This window comes from Aplidium turbinatum, chromosome 12, assembly GCF_918807975.1.
Source record: "Aplidium turbinatum chromosome 12, kaAplTurb1.1, whole genome shotgun sequence".
NCBI lineage: Eukaryota > Metazoa > Chordata > Ascidiacea > Aplousobranchia > Polyclinidae > Aplidium > Aplidium turbinatum.
In genome coordinates, this window is record NC_137483.1 from 25,313,473 (window position 1) to 25,337,809 (window position 24,337).

Here is a 24,337-nt window from a genome sequence, read left to right on the forward strand (position 1 = left end):
GGCGAAAGGAAATCGAGAGTACTCATCTACTACAGTCAGAATGTATTTGTTATTCGTAGCAGAAGGTAAAGGTCCTTTGAAATCGATGCTTAAGCGCTCCATAGGTTGCGTAGCTTTTATCAATGGAATTTCAATTGGCTTGTAGAACTTAGGTTTCAACTCAGCACAAATTTCACAAGCGGATGTCATTTTACGGATGTCATCAATAGAATAAGGCAAATTCTTTGTTTTAACATAATGATGCATGCGAGTTACTCCAGGGTGGCATAAGGCCGCATGAATTTCATACAACGAATTGTCCATCATAGTTGCACAATACACTCTAGATAAAGTGTCGGGAGCAGTATTATACTTCCCTGCTCGATAAACAATTTCATAATCGTACTGTGATAGTTCCAGTCGCCATCTCAAAATTTTTGCGTTTTTTACCTTGCCATGGTTGTTGCTGTTGTACATGAATGCCACCGATTTTTGATCTGTGACAAGTTTGAATCGGCGTCCCGCTAGAAAATGACTCCATTTTCGAATGGCTTCGATAATTGCCGTCGCTTCTTTCTCTATGCTTGAGTGAACTTTTTCACTTTTGTTGAGTGTCCTGGAAAAAAAAGCAACGGGTCGCCCGTTCTGATTTAAAGTGGCTGAAATGGCAATGTCAGATGCGTCAGTTTCTACTGTAAATGAAATTTCTTCATCTATCACCCCAAGCGTAACTTGAGCCAATTCAGCTTTCAACGTCGCGAAAGAGTTTAGGGCTGCATCATTCAGAGGAAAGGTAGTGTTTCGAATTAGAGGCTGAATCTTGTCAGAATAACGCGAAATCCATTGCGCATAATACGCAAATAAACCGACAATCCTCTGCTGTTGTTTACTACTTTTTGGAGGCGGGATTTTTAGCAAAGATTCCACTCTTTCGGGATTAGGACTTAAAGTACCTTTAGAGATTCTATATCCAAGCAAGTCGATTGTATCTGCCGAATAAGTACTTTTTGCTTCATTGAAAGTTAGATTGCATTCTCGAGCTACTGCAAGAAATTTTGATAAATTTTGATCGTGCTCTTCTTGGGTTTTCCCGCAAATGGTAATATTGTCAAGATAAGCGTACGTACCTTTGCTCTCGTAGTCTTTGATAATGTTGTCCATTATCCGTTGAAAACCAGGTACTGCATTCGTTGGACCAAACGGCGTTCTCTTCCATTGCCACAAGCTTTCATCGGCTTCGAAAGCAGTGTAATTTCGATCTTGCAGAGGAACTTCTACCTGGTGGTACGCACTTTTTAAATCTAGCGTTGTATAGATGCTGTTCCTAGCAACATTGTTCACTACGTCTGACATAAGAGGTAAAGGATACGCGTCCAAACAAGTGAATTTGTTTATGGTTTGGCTAAAATCGATGACCATACGCTTTTTGTGATTTTCTTGAGTGACCACAAGAGGTTGTGCTCGCCATGGCGAACGACTCGGCTCAATTAAACCTTCCGTATAAAGTCGCTGCACCTCTGAAGAGATAAAACTTCTATCGGCTTGAGAATACTTTCTAGGCTTTGTAGCAATCGGATGGCACTCCTTCCTTAAGTGTTTGAAAAGCTGTATTGAAGTAGACGTTTTAATAGCTTCTAATGCTCCGATTTGTAACGTTGGCATAGGCCCTCCAAATTGAATGTTCACGCTTTTGTGCTGTTTCATAAAAATTTGTCCGATAATTAGGTCGGTGAGCAAATTTTTCAAAACAGTGACTCCTACATTATCATACTCTTGTCCAAAAAGCGCGACTTTTACGTTACAGGTTCCTAAACTTTGCGATGAACATCCTTTCACGGCTAAACCAATGCGGCATTCACTTTCTTCAAGATTTAGTTTTAGACGCTTTCTTAAACGGTCGCTCATGTGACAAAGGGTAGAGCCAGTGTCGATGAGAGCATTGGCTTGAACTCCGTTAACTGTAACAGGGACATTGACCTTTGCGTGGGTGTCGAAAGATTCGGTTGTCATATTCATAATGACATCTCGTGGAGTAGAAGCAGATGAATAAATAGGTTTTCGATTTACCCTGGAAAGACGACAATCTTTTGAGAAATGACCTTTTTTAGAACATTTGAAACAAATAACTTCACGAGCAGGGCAATATCTTCTACTATGTCGCCTATTTCCGCAATAGTTACACTTTTTAACCAACGCGGCGCTAACATCTGAGCTTTCTTCCTTATCTGAAGAATCTTCAATTTTAAAGGTAAGACGTGTTTCAAAAGCTGTTGCGCCACAATCAAGTGAAGACGGAGTCTGGCTCGCAGTCATTTCGACACGATTGCAAAACGTTTGGGCATCATCTAAGGATCGAGCTTTATCAAAAGTTTGTTGTAGCGAAGCATTTTTGTCCTCTAGCAAGCGTTGTTTAATGTGATTTGACGAAATCCCAGCGATAAACGAGTCACGTATAGCTTCCTCTTTATGCGCAACTGCCGATACGGCCCGAAAGTCACAGGAGAGGCTCAATCGCTTTAAGGTCTGCATGTACTCGTCTAGTGATTCATCTGGCTTCTGCTTCCTAGTTTTTAAAACAAATCGAGAAAACATGGGGTTAGAAACCTTTTCAAAAAGGCGCTTCAGTTGTTCGATAGCTTCATCATAATTTGTTGTCTCACACACCAGTTCATATATTGAAGCGTCTATATGATTTATAAGCAAATTCAACTTGTCTTCAGCTGAAACTTCTCCGAGCTTTTCTAGATAAATTGTAAAAGACTTGTACCAATGCACCCATTGTCGTTTAGCGTCTTTACTTTGCGGGTCCGCAGCTAAGAGTCTAGGGCGCAAGTCTTTTAGATCCATACTTTATTAGCGTAATAAAATGTAGTGAAACCATCTACAATTCCTCTATTAAGAAGTTTATTACGCTAAAATGCAACTAGGTTGTTCTGACGACATAAACTGCAAACTGAATTGAGACTGAAAATAAACACCAGTAAAAACGACAAAGGAACTTAAGGCAACGTAACAAAGCAATCAGCAACAACGTAAATTACAATGCAACTTAAAGCAATAACACGTCACTACCCATTACTCGAAATCGATCACTGGGTAGAGGCAATTATCGTAAAGTTTCTTGCCCAGAGAAACAACAGCAGTGCGGGTGGCTGGAGTCGAACATGCAGGCTCTCGACTGCGACCCCAACGCGCTAACCACTCGGCCACTGCTGCTGGTAAGTATACTTACCAGTGACGTTCGGTGGCTTAAACCGTTGGGAAAGCAACTTTGAAATATGCTGCAGCAAGGTAGTAGGCACGAAGGGCGTAACCATCGGGCAAAGCCCGAAGGCGTGTTTCCGAAGGCAACACTTCCAGCGGGGGGTCTGGGGGCCTCCCCCAGAAATTTTTGAAAAACACTTTCAATTTGGTGCGCTCTGAGAGCATTTCCAAAACAAATCAAAAATAAAAATCTGTCAAATTGTGCTTCGCCTATGTCGTGATCATACATCCATTTAATGTTTAGAATTCATGAACAATCTTAATTTTAACGTTGCAGGACCAAAATCCAGTGTTAGACATGGAATAATAGTTGTCTAAATATTTAATTCGTCATGAATGTTCATTCTCAGATATTCAGTTAGACCTACACTACAAAAAGTAACACTTAGGCCTAAACATTACAACCGCAAGCAATTTGTACAAAAAGCTGGATAAGTTTGCCTCCTGCGTATAGAAGCTTAACGAACTAAGTATTGCATCCGCACCTGAACGTTCGTTGGCGAAGTAACCTTATGTCAACGCTGTAAATAGGGCAAAGGCATGACGGCTATGAAAGCTAGTACAGTAGGCTAAAGTACATGGCGAGGAGACATCAAAAAACAGCAACAATCTTTTCGCCTTTATGATGCTGTACGCTGTGTACCGTGACGAGAGACCATTCTGTGCGTATGACGAGTAGTCTAGCGAATGTACGCATTGACGTCACTGGGAAAGCAGCTCTAACCATAACACATCTGATTGGCTCAGCAGCTGGTGACGTTTTGCAAACCGAGTGAGGATTGGATAAAACGAAGGCGTTTTTTGACATTTTTGAATCTGGGAAAGCAAGTTTGATAGTTGCTTACCTGGAGCCTCAGTGATTGTTTCTGACAGAAGCGTTTGCGTCAATTGGCATTTATAGGCAAGACATGCGGTTTGGTGAGGACTTAGACTACTCACAAGCGTTACAAGTAATTCTAGTCACGAATACAGTAATTTTCAAGTTAAAATAGACGTGATAAAAATAATAAGAAGTTAAACCTAGAATTCAGTCATTATATTTTGCATAGTTTTCGCTCAGGTAAGCACTGCTTTCCCTCACCGATCGTCACTGATACTTACTCATTTTCAATACTTGGAGAATAGGCTATAGCCTACCTTAAACTTTCAAAAAATTGATTAAAATATAACTGCTTCTGATAAAATTGGTTCTTTCTATTATTACTATTAGCCTACCTGTACCCAGTGGCGGCTGGTGGTCTCAAAACATGGGGGGGCTGCATCAACCAGTAGGCTGACCTAATATAAATAATTATAAACCTGTACCGGACTGAGTTATAAATGCACTGAGTTAGGGTTAGTAACACAGTAACATGTTCTTTTAATTGGCTGTCGTTTAATGTTTTTATCATTTAAAGTAAACTTTTGATAATGGCTTGAATTTGGTCAAGTTTAGGTGGTCACCAGATGGAGCTAGTACTATTTTGGGACTTGGTATTAACTTAGTTGGTTAGATCTATGCTTGTGCTTTCCAACGATAGCAAATTTGTTGAAATTGAACAACAAATGAATAAATGGGAGACAATTTCATTCAGGTGTTTTTCAGTGCATTTCCACCCCGTACTTCCTCCTTTATAATGGTCCATTCCAACCTGTGTGATGTACCATGATGTCATCATCCCAAAAGGACGAATTGTGAAAGAGCACCAATGATTACAGTAATTCAGTCAGTCAGTTTTTTTATTTGTCACAAACACAAACATGAAAAGAATACAAAATATGCAATAATCTGCTGTGTGTCATATGACGAGGAGACTGCGAAAAGACCAAGCGGTCATCTAGTCAGCAGCCACCTCAAGCTAAGTGATGTACCGTAGATCTAAATAACATACCGGTACACAAACAATCATACAAAAAATCAAGCATTTGCTGATATAGATACACATGTTTTTATTAGGCAAAAAAACCTAAGCAGGTTTACTACCGTGCTAGGCTACTGCATGAATTAATTGTGGAGTTTAAGAGATATCAATTGACAATTTTAATCAGTAAAAAATCAAAAGTAACGTATATTACTGGTATATACTAAAGAGGTGAGCATTGAGCAAATAGAATAATGTAATTATATATAGACAAAACAGCTATTATTTATACAGTGTCATTTAAATCAAGAAGGTAGTGTTTAAATTTTCTTTTAAAAGAAGTTGGAGAAAGACCTTTGAGATCACCTGGAACCTCATGCCATATTTTAGGACCCCTGATTAACATCTGCTTTTTACCCAATTCAGTACGCACCCTTGATACAAAATAGTTACTACTGGATGATTGGCGAGTATTGTGTGAGTGGCATTCTGATAGTCTGCGGAAGATATCACATTCTGTTTCTGGTAATAAATTTAAATGGACTCTGTGTATGTATTTTGCTATCTCTAGTTTGTAAATTTCTTGTATATTTAACAGCTGTAGTTTATGGAAAAGTTGCAATGTGTGAGCTGTAGCCTATAGTTGCTGAATATCATGATTCTAACAACTCTTTTATGTAGCTTAAATAAGTGGTCCAGTGCACTGTCACAGGCTCCACCCCAGCTGGATATGCAGTATTGAAGATGAGAATATATAAGACTGTAATACACAGTTTTCAGAGTGTTAGTATCCACATAATTTCTGAGTTGAAGAATGGCCCAGGAGCCTCTAGCAAGTTTTTTACAAACACTTTGAATGTGACATTTCCAGTTGAGGGAGTCATCAATTAATACACCAAGATATTTAATACACTTTTTTCTTTGCAATTCATTTCCGTTTATCGTAACGTGCATCTTTACATTAAGCTTTTGTTTAGTTAGTATCATGTACTCAGTTTTGTTGTAGTTAATGGAGAGCTTGTTTATTTTCATCCAGTTGTCAATTTTGATCAATTCTGTATTGACATTTTGTTCTAGAGAAGAAAAATTTTTGTTGGACATAGTTAAATTGGTGTCATCAGCAAAAAGGCTCACTTGAAAAGACGAAATGGAAGGAAGATCATTTATATAAATAATGAATAACAACGGTCCAACTGTAGAACCCTGTGGAACCATAGTTAATAAATATACCTAGTTCGCCAGCTTCCGTTGTTTTAAAGTCGGCACGTACGCCCTCTGTCGGTGGTTAATACGTTTTGCTGACTCAGCAAAACTACTAGACATAAACCTGTACAAAAATGGCGAATTGAATGGTTGCAGTGTTTGTTAGGTGAGTTTGGGCTGCTGAATGGGGGGGGAATAACGCTAGAAAGAAGAAATTGTGTTACAGAAGTGCTAAACGTTCCTTTTAGGCCTTCACTGTGTAATTTTAATTAAAATATAATACTCCATGTGCACGTTTTCCTCAGAACATACCGTAGCTCAGAATGCTTGCTGCACCAAGTTGAGCCATATAGACAGAAAGCATGCAAAAAGGCACTGGTAGCATGACTAGGCCAACAAGTAGTTAAAAGATGATGTGAGTTTTCAAATTACTAAGGAAGTGATTAGTTTATAGTTTGAAGTAGTGGTCTTTAAAGTTCATAAGTTTAAAGGTGGTCTTTAAAGTTCAATGTACCAAGTATATACAGCAGCTTAGTAATTGAAGGGTTTAATTATTACATATTTGTGGAAGCTTTAAGCTAAAGTAAGCTTGAAATTAGTACCATAATTGGAAGATGCTATGGTGCTTAGCCAGCATCATTTCCAAAAACATTGATTGATCAACTAATTCAGTTGACAGTGATTTTGAAAAGTGTAATTAAAGTTGTTTTATTTAGTGATACTACAAAACGGTGATAGGTTTCAATTTGTTGCACTCAAAATAGCCACTTCCAAAAATAATTTGTAAACAAAGAGCATTAGCAAGACAAATTTGAGTATGCATGTATGCAGGTTCAGTAATTTAAAGCAACGATGTCACAAAGGTTAAAAGTCCTGAGATTTAGCTTAAAACTAGTTAGGCTGACGGAAGATACTGCAGAATCAGATACCGTAACTTGTTCCATATTTGGGGAGCCTGGTTTGCAACATGTATAGCATCTTAATTGATTATGTACACGCTGGAAATTTGATTGAATGGACCAGTTAAGGCAGTTATGCTGACAAAGGTTATGTTTTGTTTATTTCCTTTGTGTTGTAATTTCCTATTTATTATGTTCAGCTTACCATTTTTGTAGGTCAATTAGTCCACTTTGAGACTACCAGCAGGTCACTAATGCAGTAACCGGTTAACCACTACCTTTGTTAGCAATTATCTTTTGTTGTTATTAGCATTACAGTTCATAATCAAATGCTGTACGCTTTTTAGGATTATGAATTATCTTAGTTATGATTATTTAGTTGGATAATGTCACAAGTTAAGTGTAAATGTGGTGGAATATTGGAATAAACTGCTGTTTACCACAATGTAGCAGCACTACAAATGTGGAATTTTGTTTGTACAAAGTTCCAAGTGGTGAAAAGAAAAAAATTTCTGTTTCAACAGCACAGTGGGCAAAACAGTTTCATCAGGTAAGATCAACACAATAAAATAATGTAATTTTATGTCATGATGGTTGACATTGGTAAAAATTAAGAGCTGATGCCTAGTGAATCACGTAATGTGTCATGGTGCACGGTCGTTTGGTCGACAGACATTTGGTCGACAGGACGTTTGGTCGACAGGACGTTTGGTCGACAGGACGTTAGGTCGACAGAACGATTTATTTTAGGGTTAGGGTTAGGGTTAGAGTCAAGGTTAGATTAGGGTTATGGTTAGTTAACTAACCCTAACCCTAAAATAAATCGTTCTGTCGACCTAACGTCCTGTCGACCAAACGTCCTGTCGACCAAATGTCTGTCGACCAAACGTCCTGTCGACCAAATGACCGGGTACCATGTGTCATATACTGTATATTATGTGTTTTTTTTTTTAATTTAAGCAAGAAGCAAATGGTGCTTACTGGTACTGTACTTGTATATTGAGAAGATTCACTAATCTGGCATCCCTGTGTAATGTGTATAGTTAATTTGTGATGAACACGTGTGCTAATTATAACATACATTGCTAAATGTTATTTTTGATAGGTCATTAATTTTCAGATTTAGTTGGGGATGTCAATAGAGAGAAGATGCTACTAAGTAAAGCTTCAGATGCTCTTCTCGTATCTGTCCTTACCAGCGATAATTCAAGAAACGTTTGCTGCTGGCTGCTGTACTTGCAAGAAGAATAAAGCAGGATCATTTTGAACACTACTTCGGCTGTCAACGTCAAAGAGTTGCATGTGATACCGCACCTACAGTTCGAATGCTTGGCAGTACCGCCAAAATCTTAGATATTGTAAAGCACTCTGCAGTGAAGGGATCTAATGTCGAGAAGTGAACATTAGACTAACCACTCTGGCATACTGCGCTTTACTCGAGACTGTATAAAACAGTGATTGAAAGTGACGTATCCGTATCTACAGGACATACTGTATGCTAATTTCCGGTACAGTAAACCTTGCATATAACATACAGTATGGGTATACAGACGAGAATTTTAACCCGGATGGTTTCTTATACATATTAGTTCATTCAGATGAATGAGGGTTATAAGAGTGGTTTACTGTACTTTCACTGCAACTACATCATTGCCGCATTGGCACCCTTCTGTGTACTTTTTACAGTACCTATTTAAATTACGGTGTTAATAGAAAGCCTATTGTATTCTTTAAAGTAATGTGCTATGAAATCACCTTGAAAAGCATACGATGAAAGTATGCTACGATATTTATTGTACAAATCAAAAACGGATAACAAAATACAACAAGAATCCTCCTTCAATGTTTGCTTTCAGAATTGTTTGTACTTTTCAGAGTGCTACGTAGTGCACTGTTCGGCTTATGCGATTGTTTTGCTGTTTTGTTTCTCTTGTAAGAAGTCTTGTAGTGATAAAAAATATGAGTCCTCATACGCATGTATCTCTCCAGCAGAGGTTAAAAGTTCAGTTTTTTTATTTCTGACCATCACAGCGAAAACAATACATGTCAACATAGCAAGGATCTAGAAAGGGTCTTCAAAGGCGCCTTCGTAGAGGGTTTCCAGTTAATAGATTGCTGTATACCTTGCATAGTCCAAGTTCGACAATAAGCTTTCTTCACAGTAGTCATGATTTGCATTAGGCAGATTAAGGTTATTGATTTCATTGCGCATTATGTCGGTGTAATACCCCACGTTGCGAGGAGAATTCCCACCTTCCAAATCTTCATTCAACTGTAAAATACAAATAAATTCAGTATTACACCATCTTCATCAATTGCCATTATTCTCTCCGAACTTAGAAGGCATGGCGCCCAAAGAAGAACGTTCATTACCTCAAAATGTAAATCTAGCTACGAAATTATTGAATTAAAGCACTTCTAAAGTAGCACCATCATAATGGTGTACATATATATTATGCTTTTGAAAACTAACTTTTTCAACCTGAAGGCCAACCCTGAAGCAGTTAAGTATTTTATTGGCTAGATTTCCAAATTTCATATTGATAATATTATTTTTATTATTATCTATTTGCATCAGACCAATAAGTCCATATTAATTACCATACGTATGCAAAAACACAAGAATAATCACAATAACCCGGTTAACAGATAATGCTGTTGCAGAGAATTGTTAACGACAAGCTGCGAATGGCACATTTAAAATATGAGAATTTGACAAGAGCGTCAGAATTGCAGATTCAACAAGCATTTTTGAATAGGAGTCTTAAAGAGACTTAGTTAGTAAGATATATGAATAGTATTTTGCATCTAAACAAGTGTGGTTAAACATACCTCATCAAAAAATATTGTAAGTTCTTCTTCACTCATGTCTTGAAGAGCCTCCAAACATTGTGACAACATTTTAATGACTTTTAAAAACAATATAATTAAAAACCTTTCTGTACACTTATTGCTGCATTGTAATAAATATATACTGTATTTATGAACATTCTCTATTTGTATTATGCATATAAATTGTTTTCAATATCATGAGTGGCCCACGAGTAACATGCTAAATGTGACATATCCGAAATACACATATTCTTAACGAACAGCAAAATTGTTGATTTTGACAAGTATAGTTGTTAACATACCATATGTCAAGCAGATCACAAGTGATTAGTAACTGTAATACAGAATAAAATGATTGATTGTGCATGTCTGATGTAGCCTAAGTATCTAGATTTACATACCGTAGTCTAATAAATAATCTAATCAAAAGTTCTTCAGAATAAATACCTGTACAGTCACTACATATATATTTATAAACTTTGAATAGACAAAAGTACTGTTTAATCTTGAGTCTAGGTCAATTTCCATGGGCAACAAGTGCCCTCCTTTAAATTAACCAGTGCCTAATATTCCTGGCAGAAAAGTTAGCAACTGACCAGCCTTTTAAGAACCTATGTTTTGGTCTTCTGCTGAGGAATCCAAAATTTAATTCCTTAGTAATTTGAAAACTCATATCATCTTTTAACTACTTGTTGGCCTAGTCATGATACCAGTGCCTTTCTGCATGCTTTCTGTCTATGGCTCAACTTGGTGCAGCAAGCATTCTGAGCTACGGTATGTTCTGAGGAAAACGTGCACATGGAGTATTATATTTTAATTAAAATTACACAGTGAAGGCCTAAAAGGAACGTTTAGCACTTCTGTAACACAATTTCTTCTTTCTAGCGTTATTCCCCCCCCCCCATTCAGCAGCCCAAACTCACCTAACAAACACTGCAACCATTCAATTCGCCATTTTTCTACAGGTTTATATCTAGTAGTTTTGCTGAGTCAGCAAAACGTATTAACCATCGACAGAGGGCATACGTGCCGAGTTTAAACAGCAAGATTCGTATTCAGTTGGCGAACTAGGTATATTTATTAACTATGGTGGAACACCACATGTTACACTTCGCAAACCTGATGATACCATTAATTATTGTGTATTGCTTTCTGTGTGTAAGATAACTTTCTAATAGTTGCAAAGGTAGTCCACGTATTCCATATCTTTGTAATTTCTTGATCAGGATATCATGATTTACTGTATCAAATGCTTTTGCAAGGTCAAGGAATATTGAACAAGTTATGTTTTTTTTTATCTATAGTTGAAATAAATTCGTCGTATATGTGAGAGACAGCATTTGAAGTAGAATGACCACTTCTGAAACCATGTTGGCATGAAGTCAGATCTGATTTGGCAAAATAATTGTAAATCCGCTCATAGAGGCATTTTTCAAATATTTTAGAAATTGGGGAGAGAAGTGATATAGGTCTATAATTTTTACAGGTTTCAAATGAAACTGGCTTTACTTCACATCAAAACTAGTCTGTCTCAGTGACTTCTCAAAACACAGATCAAGTAAAGTAACCTACGATCCCTTCACCTAATTACCGATAGCTTCCACACGCTTACCCTAAAGATTTACGAGAACCAAAGTTGAAATCCCTGACCAGAGTCTGTTCTATTTGCAGTCCCCACAGCCAGTGGCGGCTCGTGGCCTGTAGAAGTGAGGGTGCTGCAAGTGACATGTCCCTGCAGAGTTCGCCGAAGGCGAACGTTCCGGCGGGGGGTCTCCCCCAGAAAATTTTGACAAATTACATTGAATTTGGTGCGTTCTGAGCGTATTTCCAGCATAATTTGCAATCAAAATAATCGAGATTAATGTATTGATTACCTTTACAAAGAGTTTTCACAGACATAAATTTCCATAATTAAGGTGCAAGTAAATTTTATATAACAAGAAGTCTCAAATACAGGTGGAGCAGCCCTACTGTTCTTTGAAAAACTCCATGGTGTTATGGGGTGCTGGGTGTTATGACGGAGGTTTATTAAATTTCTTCCAACGCATACAAACAACGACAAAGTGTAAACACACGAAAATAGCACTAGAAACAGCAGCCAAACGATGATCGTTAAAACACGCATAGGAAAGTGTGTATTAGGCTACTGCAGCGAAATAAAATGCATGGCTACTGCACCTGAAATGAAACAAAGGCCTTTACAAAACATATACACAGCTCGGACAGCGGTAACTTCAGCCAGGGACACTATCTGGTAGGCTACTACACCTTGCCCCAAGGAGCAACGACAATTAAGAGGTAACAGTATTCTGTCTCAAAGTGAAATTTCTGCTGCTGGTTGCAGTTTATAGTAAGTACCTAAGGACCAGGACTACATCACATACGGTGATATTTAAAATAAACAATTTTTCTTTGTTTATTGGGGTAAAGTCACTTGAATTTACTTTATTTTGTTGAGCAGCCAACCATAGACTATAATAGTTTGGAAGATGTAATCAAACAGTAATGTCGAAGTGAATGAAGAGACCAAGTTCAGATAATATACTGACATAGTTCTCGTGCACTGTGCATGACAATGGTGATAAATAATACGGTACTTTCAGTCATAATGTTCAGTGAAATAGAACGTTTTCAAGCGAGATTTGAATTCATTTAAATTTTCAGCTTCTTTTACACAAATAGGCAAACAATTCCAGCAACTGGCAGCAACAACTGGGAAAGTGCGATTTCTATATTGTGTCTTACATGAAGGGTTGCAAAAGAGCAATGTTGAGAACGCAAAGTTCTGGAAGGTTTATAATGAATAAGCAAAGTGTCCAGATAGTTCTGAGCAAAACCATGGAAAACTTTATAAATTAATAGACATATTTTGAAACGAATACGATACAATACTGGAAGCCAATGCAGGGATTTTAGTATGGGAGTAATATGCTCGTGTTTACGCGTTAAACTAATTAGTCTAAAGGCAGTATTCTGAACTCTTTGAAGACGTAAAATAGCACAATGTTATTTAACAATGAATTTAAATAATCAAGCCTGGATGAGCATGAGTTAAAGTTTTACAAGCATCAATATTTATGAACTGTCTGATGGAACCAATATTTCTGAGATGAAAAAAGTAGATTTAACAGTGTCACTGACAAATTTTTCCAAACATAAATGTTGATTTAATAATACACCAAGCAATTTAATTGAATCAGAAGAAGAAGAAATAATATTACTCAGGGTAAGGGTCATGTCGTTAAACTTTGAAATACACCGTTTTGGAGAAAATACAATAAACTCACATTTTTCTTGATTCAGTTTTAACATATTACAGTATAGTACACCCAAGTTGAAATATCAACCAAACATTTTTGATTTTTACCAACACAATGAATCTTCATCAGTAACAAGCAAATACAATTGTATATCATCAGCATATGAGTGGTGTCGTAAAACTCTATGTATGAAAGCCCATATCGCTTCATGATGTCAAACAGACGTTTGTAGAGGCAAAACCAGACAGGGCCGAGAACAGAATCCTAAGAAACTCCAGAAGAAAGGAATGTTGCAGAAGACATCGAGTTTTCAATTGCTACAGACTGAGTTCGGTCAAAAAGATAAGGAGAGCCCCAATCAAGTGCCATTCCTGTAATGTCAAAATCTGATTTGAGACGATTTATAAGAAGTTTGGGAGCTGGTATACAAGTCCCCCTCCCCTGGTAACTCATGACAAAAAGGAATTGACCAAAACATGTGGATTGAAGTGTGTGAACAGTAAAGCAAAGGTAAAGTAGTTTCACCCTATATGTTTGGTCGAGTCCTGTCTTTGCCATGAGTTACCAGGGGGGACTTGTATACCAGCTCCGAAGTTTGTGATCAATGGTAGCCTATCAAAAGCAGCTGAAAGATCAAGAGAAAGTAGAACAATGCTATGATTACAGTCAAGTACAGTAGCAATATCATTATGAATTCTTAGTAAAGCTGTTTCTGTGGAGTGATGTTGACGATAAGCAGATTGATTGATATCAAATAAATTTTGACCGTATAAATCCAAATGAAACTTCCAGCATAAAACTATGAGATAGAGCATTTACTAAAAATTGTATATTTAATGGTAGCCTACAAAACTTCAAAAATTGCAACTAACCTCAACTGGAATGCATTGATTGTTGCACCACTCATACTTAGTCATCATGCAAATGAAGCGATTTCAGAGAAATTAAAAACAGTTAATACAGCAGGCATGAACTCTCATAGAAGTAAAATCACAGCGTTGTAAGGATGAGTGTTAGATGGTATGTAACAATAAAAATTAGCTTAAGAATGGCTCTGAACATAATGAAAAGGTGCTTAGAAACCTAACAAGAAAAAAAACAACTAAAACCTAAATCTTAGTGTAGCTACCACTTTGCAAGCAACTTCTTTGCAATAATGGATTGCTACCTCATCATGACCTCTGAGTGGCAACTCAAATTTCTCACACAGTTTGATGCAGTTGATAATTTTTGATAAAATTTGCTGATTTTCTTTTACTTTCTCATTGTGGCGAGCAATTGATTATCTGTATCCAGAATCAAGCTGGGAAGCAATATTAGCTGTTCCTAAAAGAGGTAAATTTACCATGTTGTTCAAATGAAGTTGCGATTTATCATGTCTTGCAATGTTTCGATTGATATGATTTAAATCTTTAATTCTAAACTTTGTCCATGATGTATCACCACCAAACAGTAAGCATGGAAAGCAAAATAATGTATTTTTTGCACTGCAGCCACATAGCCACAAGTTAGTTTTGTACAAATGTTGATTAAAATGCTGGGTATAAAATTTAGCCTACTACGGTACTGCTGGATGGTGCTCTTTGTGAAATTTCAAGGGGAGACGTTGACCTACCTTCAAGTTTAATATTGATCTTTTCTTGTAATGATAACCTATTGAAAGTTGTACTTTACAAATATTGAACAGAGTTGTCTGCTGATCAGATCAAAAAAGCTTTAACATTCAGTATAATGATGATAGCACAATTTGAAACAATAATCTTACATAAGCTATGTGTAGGTAAAATGAAAGATAGTCAGGCAGAGTAGCCAATTTAGCAGCTTAGTTAATACAATATGAGTTGCCGGTACCGGTACTTATTTGTTCTACCTGTCTACAGTAGGCTACACAATTAACAATTCAAAAGGGATAAGACAATATAGGAACTAGGAATATATCAATAATCAGGCTATAATACTTCAGACTGGTTCAACATCTCACAGGTTAGTCTTAAGTGCCCTACCTGGCTATTGCTCTTGCAACCATGTATGCTAAAAATTGCTCACTGTAGACTAGTATAACAAAGTCCTGATATGCTATAAGGCAAATCTAGTCAATGAACAGCTAATTATAGGCTAAGTTATGTCAAATAACAAAACTTTTCTGCGTTTCATAGTCTATCGTCAATGACCGGTAAGCTGTCTAACGAAACCAGCAATGTATGTGCTGACCTGAGCAACATTGGAATACAGTCAAACTGTTGGGAGCACAGCTCCCAGAGGCTATCAAGAGTTACCGCTTTTGCCTGCGTTTGCGTTCGCGTCATTGGGGTTTTCCCAAATCGTCATAATAGAAAGAACACCCTTCGTGGAGCTACTTGGTTGCTCAGCTCCACAGAGTTTCCATTCAAATTTTTAAAAAGAATGCTAAAGAGTGAATATGCAAGAACAGCGAAGGTAAGTTGAATCATCACGAGGACGTCGAGGAAAATTTTTGTAAGAGTATTTTCAACAGGTTCTATTTGGATGTCAGATCGCAGAGGGAGCTGCAGCTCCACAGCTCCCTTTAACGAGCCGCCACTGCCCACAGCGATTGTTAAGTGACGCTAGAAAACTTTTTTCTGAAAAACCTACGTCATAAAAAAAAGAACAAGCAACACCGGACCTGCAGAATTTGCAAGACCCAGAGTTGCCAATTAATTTTTATAACACAATTTTTTTTTTATTTCCAAGAAAATTAATATTAAGAGTTTTTTTTAATTCTTTAAGCGAAATAAATTAAAAAAAACATGGCAAAACTATCTATATGTAATATAATTTACATATGCACAAAAATGTTGGGGGGCTGCAGTTCCGCAGTCCCTTATGACGAGCCGCCACTGCCGGTACCCTATAATCAGCAGGTCTATGAAGTTTTTAGATGGTTTACAGATTCAGTTGCTTACACCTTACTATGCTGTTGGTACTATGTACTGACTAAGCTAAGAGACTTCACTAATTAGGCTACTTCAACTTAGCAATAGTCCCGAAACCCGGTTCAACTCAACAGAACCACCCTGACCACAGCTAACACATTCTCTACTCTCTATGTCTCTACTTAGTAATTAAAACGGATATAGTTCAGGCTTTAAGTGATACTTTTATTTGCAATTTACTTAAAATAATATTTTCTAAACCGGTCAAAATTTGCAGCCATAAAAAGGGCCAAATAAGGCCAGATTTGCATCAATTTTTTTAAGCCAACTGCAATTTAAAAAGGCCAGATTTTTGGAATTTGGCCTAAAAAATGCCATCTGGCAACCCTGATGTTGTTCACTCACATCAAAGCAAGCTTTGTGATGTAAGAATGCTGCCTTGAAATTTCGCAATGCGAGGTTTTAAGCACTTAGAACCTGTATGGAATTACAGGAATTACAGTATCGCAGTTAATACTTAATGGTTGATGGAGATTTTGTTGGTGCTGAATAGGTGATGTTGGATATGATTTCAGCTTAATTTAGTATCCAAACGACGATACCAGCCAGCACAAATAAACTACCGTACTCGTAAGCGTTACGTAACGTTTTGCTTGATGTGACCTCCCCCCGATGTGACGCTAACGTAACGCTTTTCATAAACTCCCCTCACCCTCGATAGCGTTACGTAATATTTGAACGCTCCCTTACAAGATGAGCTCATTGACTTAAGAAATGACTCTACTTGTAAGGACATGTATGAGACCTTATCAATCTGCGAATTTTGGGCAAGGGTGTGTGCTTCTTATCAGCTTAACGGTAAAGAATGTATAAAAGTGCTGCTGCCTTTCATCAGTAGGCCACGTATTTATGTGAAGCAGGGTTTTTCATTTTGGTGAAAATGAAAACGAAGGCTCGGAACCGACTTGAAGTGGAAGGTGGTATGCGTTGTGCGTTATCTTCAACCCTTCCAAAAATTGACATGTTGTTTAATAATGTTCAGGAGCAAGCATCCCACTAACGGTCGGTTGAATAAATAATCTGTTTTGAAATGTGTTCTGCTGTTTTTGGTTTATAAACCTATTGGGTACCGTATTTTTTTTCTTACATAAAAACTTAATGGGCCACACAAGAAAAAGGCAGAGAAACACTGGATTAGATAGTTCTGTGCTATTTCGTTTTGACCTATCCATGAATATACAATAAAGCATATAGCCATTCCGGACCTTTTGCAATGCAAAGTTGCGGGTCACAGCGTCAAGTAGGATAATAAAGATTTTGCAACATCTGGTTTCCACATCATGCATAGGTTGTTCAATCGGTTTTAAGTGTAGGGGAGCGTTCAAATATTACGTAACGCTGTTTTTCCGAATTTTTGACCCCCCCTCCCCCATGTGACGCCAACGTAACGTTTTTGTCAACCCCCCCCCTCCCCCACGTGACGCTTTTCCATTACAAAGCCCGTTTTGCCAGTTTATATCAAAATTATGACGTGGAAACACGTGCTGATAAAATATCTTGGTTTGTATGCACCTAAAGCTTACGTTTGAGACATGAAATTTTAGCTATATTATTTTTTGGAATTAAAACGTGATGCTACCTACTGAAAACTTTTAGTAGCCCACCGTCCAAAATGTTTCGATCCAAACCTTTCATTGTTTGGTTATGTATTGAAAGAAACATCACAAAAGCGCGAAAGAAACCGCAAGCAAAGCTAAGCATCTTCGAATGGGGTCATCAATGCTTCAAAAATGTTTCTATATATTGGAGCAGTACTCTCGCTTGTGTAGTTCGAACTTGATACATAATTGTCTTCTTCAGACTCGCACGTATGAATGTCTTCTACCTGTTGACAGGTTTGTGTCAAAGTCGTTTGGTTCTTAATGAACATAATATGGTCGTTGCTCTATTGCAGACATGTTGTGCCATGCCCGCCACGTTCTTCTGAACGGTCTGCGTAATGCTCAGCATGATGTTGTATTGTTGTTTACTCACATCAAAGCAAGCTTTGCGATGTAAGAATGCTGCCTTGCAATTTCGCAATGCGAGGTTTTAAGCACTTAGAACCTGTATGGAATTACGGGAATTACAGTATCGTAGTTGATACTTGATGGTTGATGGAGATTTTGTTGGTGCTGTTGGATATGATTTCAGTTTAATTTAGTATCCAAACGACGATACCAGCCAGCACAAATAAACTACCGTACCGAACTCGTAAGCGTTACGTAACGTTTTGCTTGAACCCCCTCCCCCCGATGTGACGCTAACAAAAATGTGGGAATAAAAGTGGGAATAAAAATATTTAGGGGAATAAAAATATTTGATTGAGGTAGGCTATGTCGCATAGGTAAATGAGAAAGAAAGGTTATACTGTAGTCTGTATTTAGCATAATTTTACCACGCAACTCGATGCGTCTATTGTCATGCAAAAACTACTACAAGATGCAAAAAATGTGATGTCGGTCTGCATGTTAAATGCTTCAAGCAATATCATATTCCGCAATGACTTGTTTCCAGAGGCGTAGCAACCGCCCTCCGATCGGAGGGGGGGCCCACAAGGAATAAGGGCCCCTCCGCCGAAGTTTTTGGAATGCGGGGTTCACACTGAGCTTGTCTAGCATATAGCGGGTGGGCGTGTTTTCATGTCTGGCGTGTTTCGGCTTTATGATTTGCGCTGACATGTTCACATTGGTTTCCATAGAAACAAGACGTTAAGCGTATGGAAGCCATTGGGTGAGTAGGCTTGTTCAAATATCCATTGACAAGCTTTCAAAGTTAGGCTATACCAAAACCCGACATTGCATTTATATCCGCTCTGATGCTTCATCAACAAGAAAACTTAGTATTTTTTTTTTGAAAAGTAGCCTATGCAAGAAGACTACTTGCAAATAACAATGAAGTTTTTCTTCTGGCATAGGCTACTTTAAAAAAATGTTTGTTTAATGTTCTTTACAAGTAGGCCTACTTCGTGGCCAGCCCGATAAACCAACAAAACACACTAAAGTACGGTAGCCTACGGTATTTTGAATAATTTTTTCACAAAACATTTGGATGGTTGATGCGGCCCATATTTCAAAGAAGGCATGACCAGGAAGAACAAAACCTTGTGACAGAATTGAGGAATGCTTCCATCGTTAGTTTAGATTTACTTAGAATGAGTAGTAGGCTAGTTGGTCTACTTTAAATGATCTGCTTTATTCACAAAACGTGTCAGCTCCGCACCGTTCTGTTGCTTCTACCCTTTTCTGGACCTCTGCTATGTTTTCCATATTATTTTTTGTTGTGATGGTCAGAATAAAAACTGCAAGCCCAGGTTACTTTTATTTCAGCGATGTTGGGAAATACAATTAGTTGTGAATTCAAGTGGCCCATCAGTGAAATTTTATTTGGAATCTTGTGTTAACTTCCCCGCTTCTCTTACAAGTTTTATGGTTTGCCCTTAACCAAGACGGTCTTGCGTTAACATATCTCTGCATCACAATTGTCCAAAAAGTATAGGCTGTGGCTGACATCAGATGCTCTGCAAACATCAACAGTCATACAAGACTGGCAATACAGGCTACAGCTACACGCGCCGGGCTCGTCTTTGCTCAAAAAACTACCAAACCAAGCACGGATGTACCGAAGCAAGCAAATACGGGGTAGCCTACCAGTAGGCTATATTGTAAGGTTTCAAAGTTGAGGAAAACGAAGATTGACGATAACTACAACGTAAAAAACGAAAAAATATGTAGGCTATAGTGTAGTTACATTCGTATCTACACAGGGCAAATAGGCCTAGCATAAGGCTTAGGCACAATATGATGAAACCAAGACGTGAAGATATACTGCAATATTGAATCCTTTGAAAAAGAACCTACACCAATCATCACATAAACTTAGTTTACACTAAAGACTAGAAAGATTCATATGATAAGTGATATCAATCATACCAGTGGCAGTAAACGCTCTAAACACTGATTGAACCAAGTAACACAACGAATGATTACTATAGCAAGAAATCAGAGGTGGGCAGTAACTAGTTACAAAAGTAACTAGTTACTGTAACTAGTTACTTTTTGAGTAACTGTAACGGTAACTTCGTTACTATTTTCCAAAAGTAACGAAACGCGGTAACTAGTTCCTATTTTAGCACTTTTTCAACAGTTACAGTTACAAGTTACTTTTGTATTGAAATTTATGTTTCTAATTGCCGTCCATTACTCTGCACATGTTTGTGTCATGCTTTATGCGTGTTTGCTGCGCGTTGCTCAATAATGCATTCTTCTCGCAGCTGTATCGGAGCAGCACTGTTCATGCGCGGCGCTCTTGTTTTGTGATCTTATGGAGCAGAATTGCCATATTGGCAAATTCATCGCCAAAATCCAGAAATCTGGCGATTTTTTAAGACGTTTGGCTTCATATTTATGATTTGGCGATTTGGCTTTTTTTTAGCGCTTTTTGAGAACTGATTTGGTTAAATTAATTGCTTTTGGTGATTGATCAGTATGTGACTTTCTATGCAATGTTTAGCAAAAGTGTTTGGCGACACTTGATAGCTCAGTTCATGCTTGTCGTATAGCTGCCAGAGGTGTACAGGAGTCGTATTTTTGGAGTATTTAGGACCCGGAGTCTCGGTGTTACGTTCACTGTTCGCAACCTTATTACATCATTGTTTTCTCGATTCAAAATTGGAAGTCGATGTCTAAGTAACTTCGAGTCATAGCAGAGAAAACAAATTATTTCCTTTGTTTCGAGCATTTCAAGAGAATATAGTTTCGGGAGAGAGTTTTCTTTTTTGTACCAATATATTTAAACTTTTTGAAAGCAACTATAACTAACTGACTATAAGCATCAAGAAACACGCAACGATTATAAGCAATAGTGTGGAAAACAGACAGACGGAAAACAAACTACATTAGGAAAAGGCAACTGCGTAACTAGAAAAGAATTTGCACCACAGGGTGCGTGATACATCTAATAAATGTTGAGGAGAATGGATGCGCCTCCCGCAAATAATTGTTTGTTTAAATTTGGATTACGGCGTTTATGTTGAGATTTATGAGTAACTGAAAGTAACTAGTAACTGTAACTAGTAACTGTAACTAGTTACATTTTTGAAATCGGTAACTGTAACGGTAACTCAGTTACTATTTTGGCCAAGTAACTGTAACTGTAACTCAGTTACTTTTGAAAGTAACTTTGCCCACCTCTGCAAGAAATAAGCTTATCTGGTATAGCCTAAGCATGAAAATGAAGGCACAGTGCACAGTATAAGTCCACAGATCATTGTGAATGCACACTGCACAGCCCACATGTTCGCAGACAATAAGCACTTTTATCAGCCACACATAGGCTATCAAAGTAAAGTAGATATACAAATTTAAATAATTGCAAACAATATACAGAACAACATAGCCCTATGTACTGTAACCAGGGCTGTGGAGTCGGAGGAATATTGGCGTGTCCAGAATGGAGTCATTTAAAAGGCCCACTCCGACTTGATACAAAATAATAAAAAACAAAATTTTTGTTCAGAATCTTTTTAAAAGAATATAATTTCTTGTTCGCCGTATTTGGGTCTAAAACTTGAAACTTCACCCGAAAATAGAAGTGCTTGTTTTCGTTAATTTTGTAAAACTCGCTGCATCAATTTCGATCATAACTGTGATGAAATTAAATTTTACAAAAATAGAAAACGATAAAAATTTTAAAAAATGGCAACCATGAAGCCGGAGCCGGCTAGTTATAAATCGAGGAGTCGCAGATTTTTCGCCCGACTCCACAGACCACAGCCCTCCCAGACCCAGATAGTTACTTTATCTGGTCCAGATCTTTACCAGATCGGGTACGATTTTGACCAGATAGAGTGGCTGTCTGGGCTGTATATAATTGCTTCTTTACGGTGTCCAAATAATCTCAAATTGAATTAAATAACGCTAGTGCAAACCACATTGTCTAAGGAAAACTTCAAATTACTACAATACAATTTTAGTACCAAACTCCCCTCCAATCTCTTATCACTTTTCAAACAGTCACATTGCAATTTGCAACAAACTGAGGGCAAGCAGGGTAATCAAGAAGAAAAACACAATTAATTTGATGTTCACGTGCGCTCACATATCGCGGCAGATTATGTAGCGTTCTAAACTAGTCATTGCAAGCTACTCGTAAACGATTCAAATAAAAAGACGATATTTAATTATTTATGCAACAGTTACGAAGCATAAAAAGACGTACGTACAGTATGAGCGAAACGGAGTATTCTTAACAGTCGTTGAACTTCATAGAATAGTGATTTTCATTTGTAGGCAATGCAGCAAAGTGAGCGCATTTGCCGCAAAATATCCAGTTCAGTAGACAAACAGTTACAAAACACTGTGTGACATGCACATATCAGACTTCAGAGGCATGTTTGTCTATGCTTCGAAGTTTGGCATGGTTAATCAATTGACCAAACAATTCTTCTTCATCAGTATTGTATGTAGCAGTAGACAGTGCTGTCTGTATTGCTGACGAGTTTTCTTTTAACATAGAGAACAAACATTCTTGGAAAAATATTTAAGTTATGATGCAAGCCACATAAAAAAGAACTACAAAAAAGTATATACTAAAGTTCCTTAATTTATTGTCAAAAACAAAAACCTTCAACACTTAAATAACGATATTTAAATAACATGCTTGGTCGACCTTAAATGGATGTATAAGTTTGATTTGTACAGTAGCCTGTATATTGAAATGACAAAAACAAGCATACACCTTACATACCGTAAACCGGGGTGGCTTTGGCCCTTGAGGGTGACTTTGGCCCAAAATTTATAAAATTATTTGAAATGATATAATTTTCTAATATGTTCATTTTTATACTCAGTTTTGGTGTCAAATGAAAGATAATTATTTGTATTTTCAATTTCAGGAATCAGTACTATGAATACAACAAATATAGGAAACTTCTTATGATGTTATGTTAGGCAGGTTAAAGAATGTCAAACTTTTGACGAAAAAACATTCTCAAACTTCTCTGCCAAAGTATGGGAAATATAATTTTCTAATTATTTTTTTTTCATTTAAGATGGGTTATTGGGGAGTTGTGATGGGATGTATATACTTTTTTGTTTCCACAAATCTTTATATCTCAGATAAATGCCAAATTGTATAATAGTGTATAAAAATGGTGCTTTAAATTTTCAACAACATTACCACCAATGTATAAGCTTGGACAAAGTATAATGAACTCAACAACAATATTATATCAGTGTGTCCAATATTGTATATATGAATACATGCTGCTTATCAAATCATAATCAGATTAGGCTACATAGTAATTCATTCATAATTTCATAACTTTAAAAACACGTATTCAGTATTCACCCTACCTGAAAATCCATGAGAAAAATAAATGTATCTGTATGCCTAATTGTCAATGTATTGTGACATGCTGTATATTACCTTTTTTTAAACACGTGTTTGGGCCAAAGACACTAGTCCGAGGCTGGTGAGGTTGACCTGTACTGAAATAGGCTACTGAGTGGAACTTTTTTGTAGAAATAGTTAGAGGGGTCCTATAGGAACAATTTTAGAGATGTTGCCACCTTCCAAACCCTGGGCAACATCCCGATTTCTTTCGGTTTCCAAAGTCAGTAAAATCCGGAAAATTTGCCAAGGCAAAATTTGGAAAAAATCTCAATTGGTCCAAACATAGGCATGTTATATATCATTTTAAAGGATTTTTTGTCCAGATTAATAATATTGAGGTCTTAAGTTATTCACAAAAACTCTGATCAGTTTATCACATTTTCTCCCATTAGTATTTGTTCATTTTGTTGGCAAATTGTGTAAAATAGCTTAAAAAAAAACGCACAATATGGCAACAATCGTTGCCCAACCAATACCAAAATCTGAACCGTCGAAGACACCTATTCCGAGACTGAAATAAGAGAACTTAAAAAGTGTTGAACTAAAAGAAACTGAAATGAAGTATTTTAAGGGGCAAACGAACCCCCCTATGCCAGAATCATTTTGCAAATACCAAATACTGCCACTAAAGATATTGTGTCATCAAGCTTTGAGTTTGAATAGAAGTAGATGCGACGATCTTTCATTTATTAAGAAGTATCATGCATCAGAGTTATCTCCTGACTTCAATG

At 37.3% G+C, this 24,337-nt stretch overlaps 1 long non-coding RNA gene across 1 annotated transcript; it reads right to left on the reverse strand.

The window, feature by feature from the left end:
• Positions 1 to 8,968: 8,968 nt before the first annotated feature.
• Positions 8,969 to 10,132, reverse strand: LOC145781413 (uncharacterized). The gene is made up of 2 exons (XR_014290734.1): positions 10,019 to 10,132; positions 8,969 to 9,458 (listed from the first exon to the last, which is right to left on the reverse strand). It is a non-coding gene; the product is annotated as an uncharacterized LOC145781413 (long non-coding RNA).
• Positions 10,133 to 24,337: the final 14,205 nt, after the last annotated feature.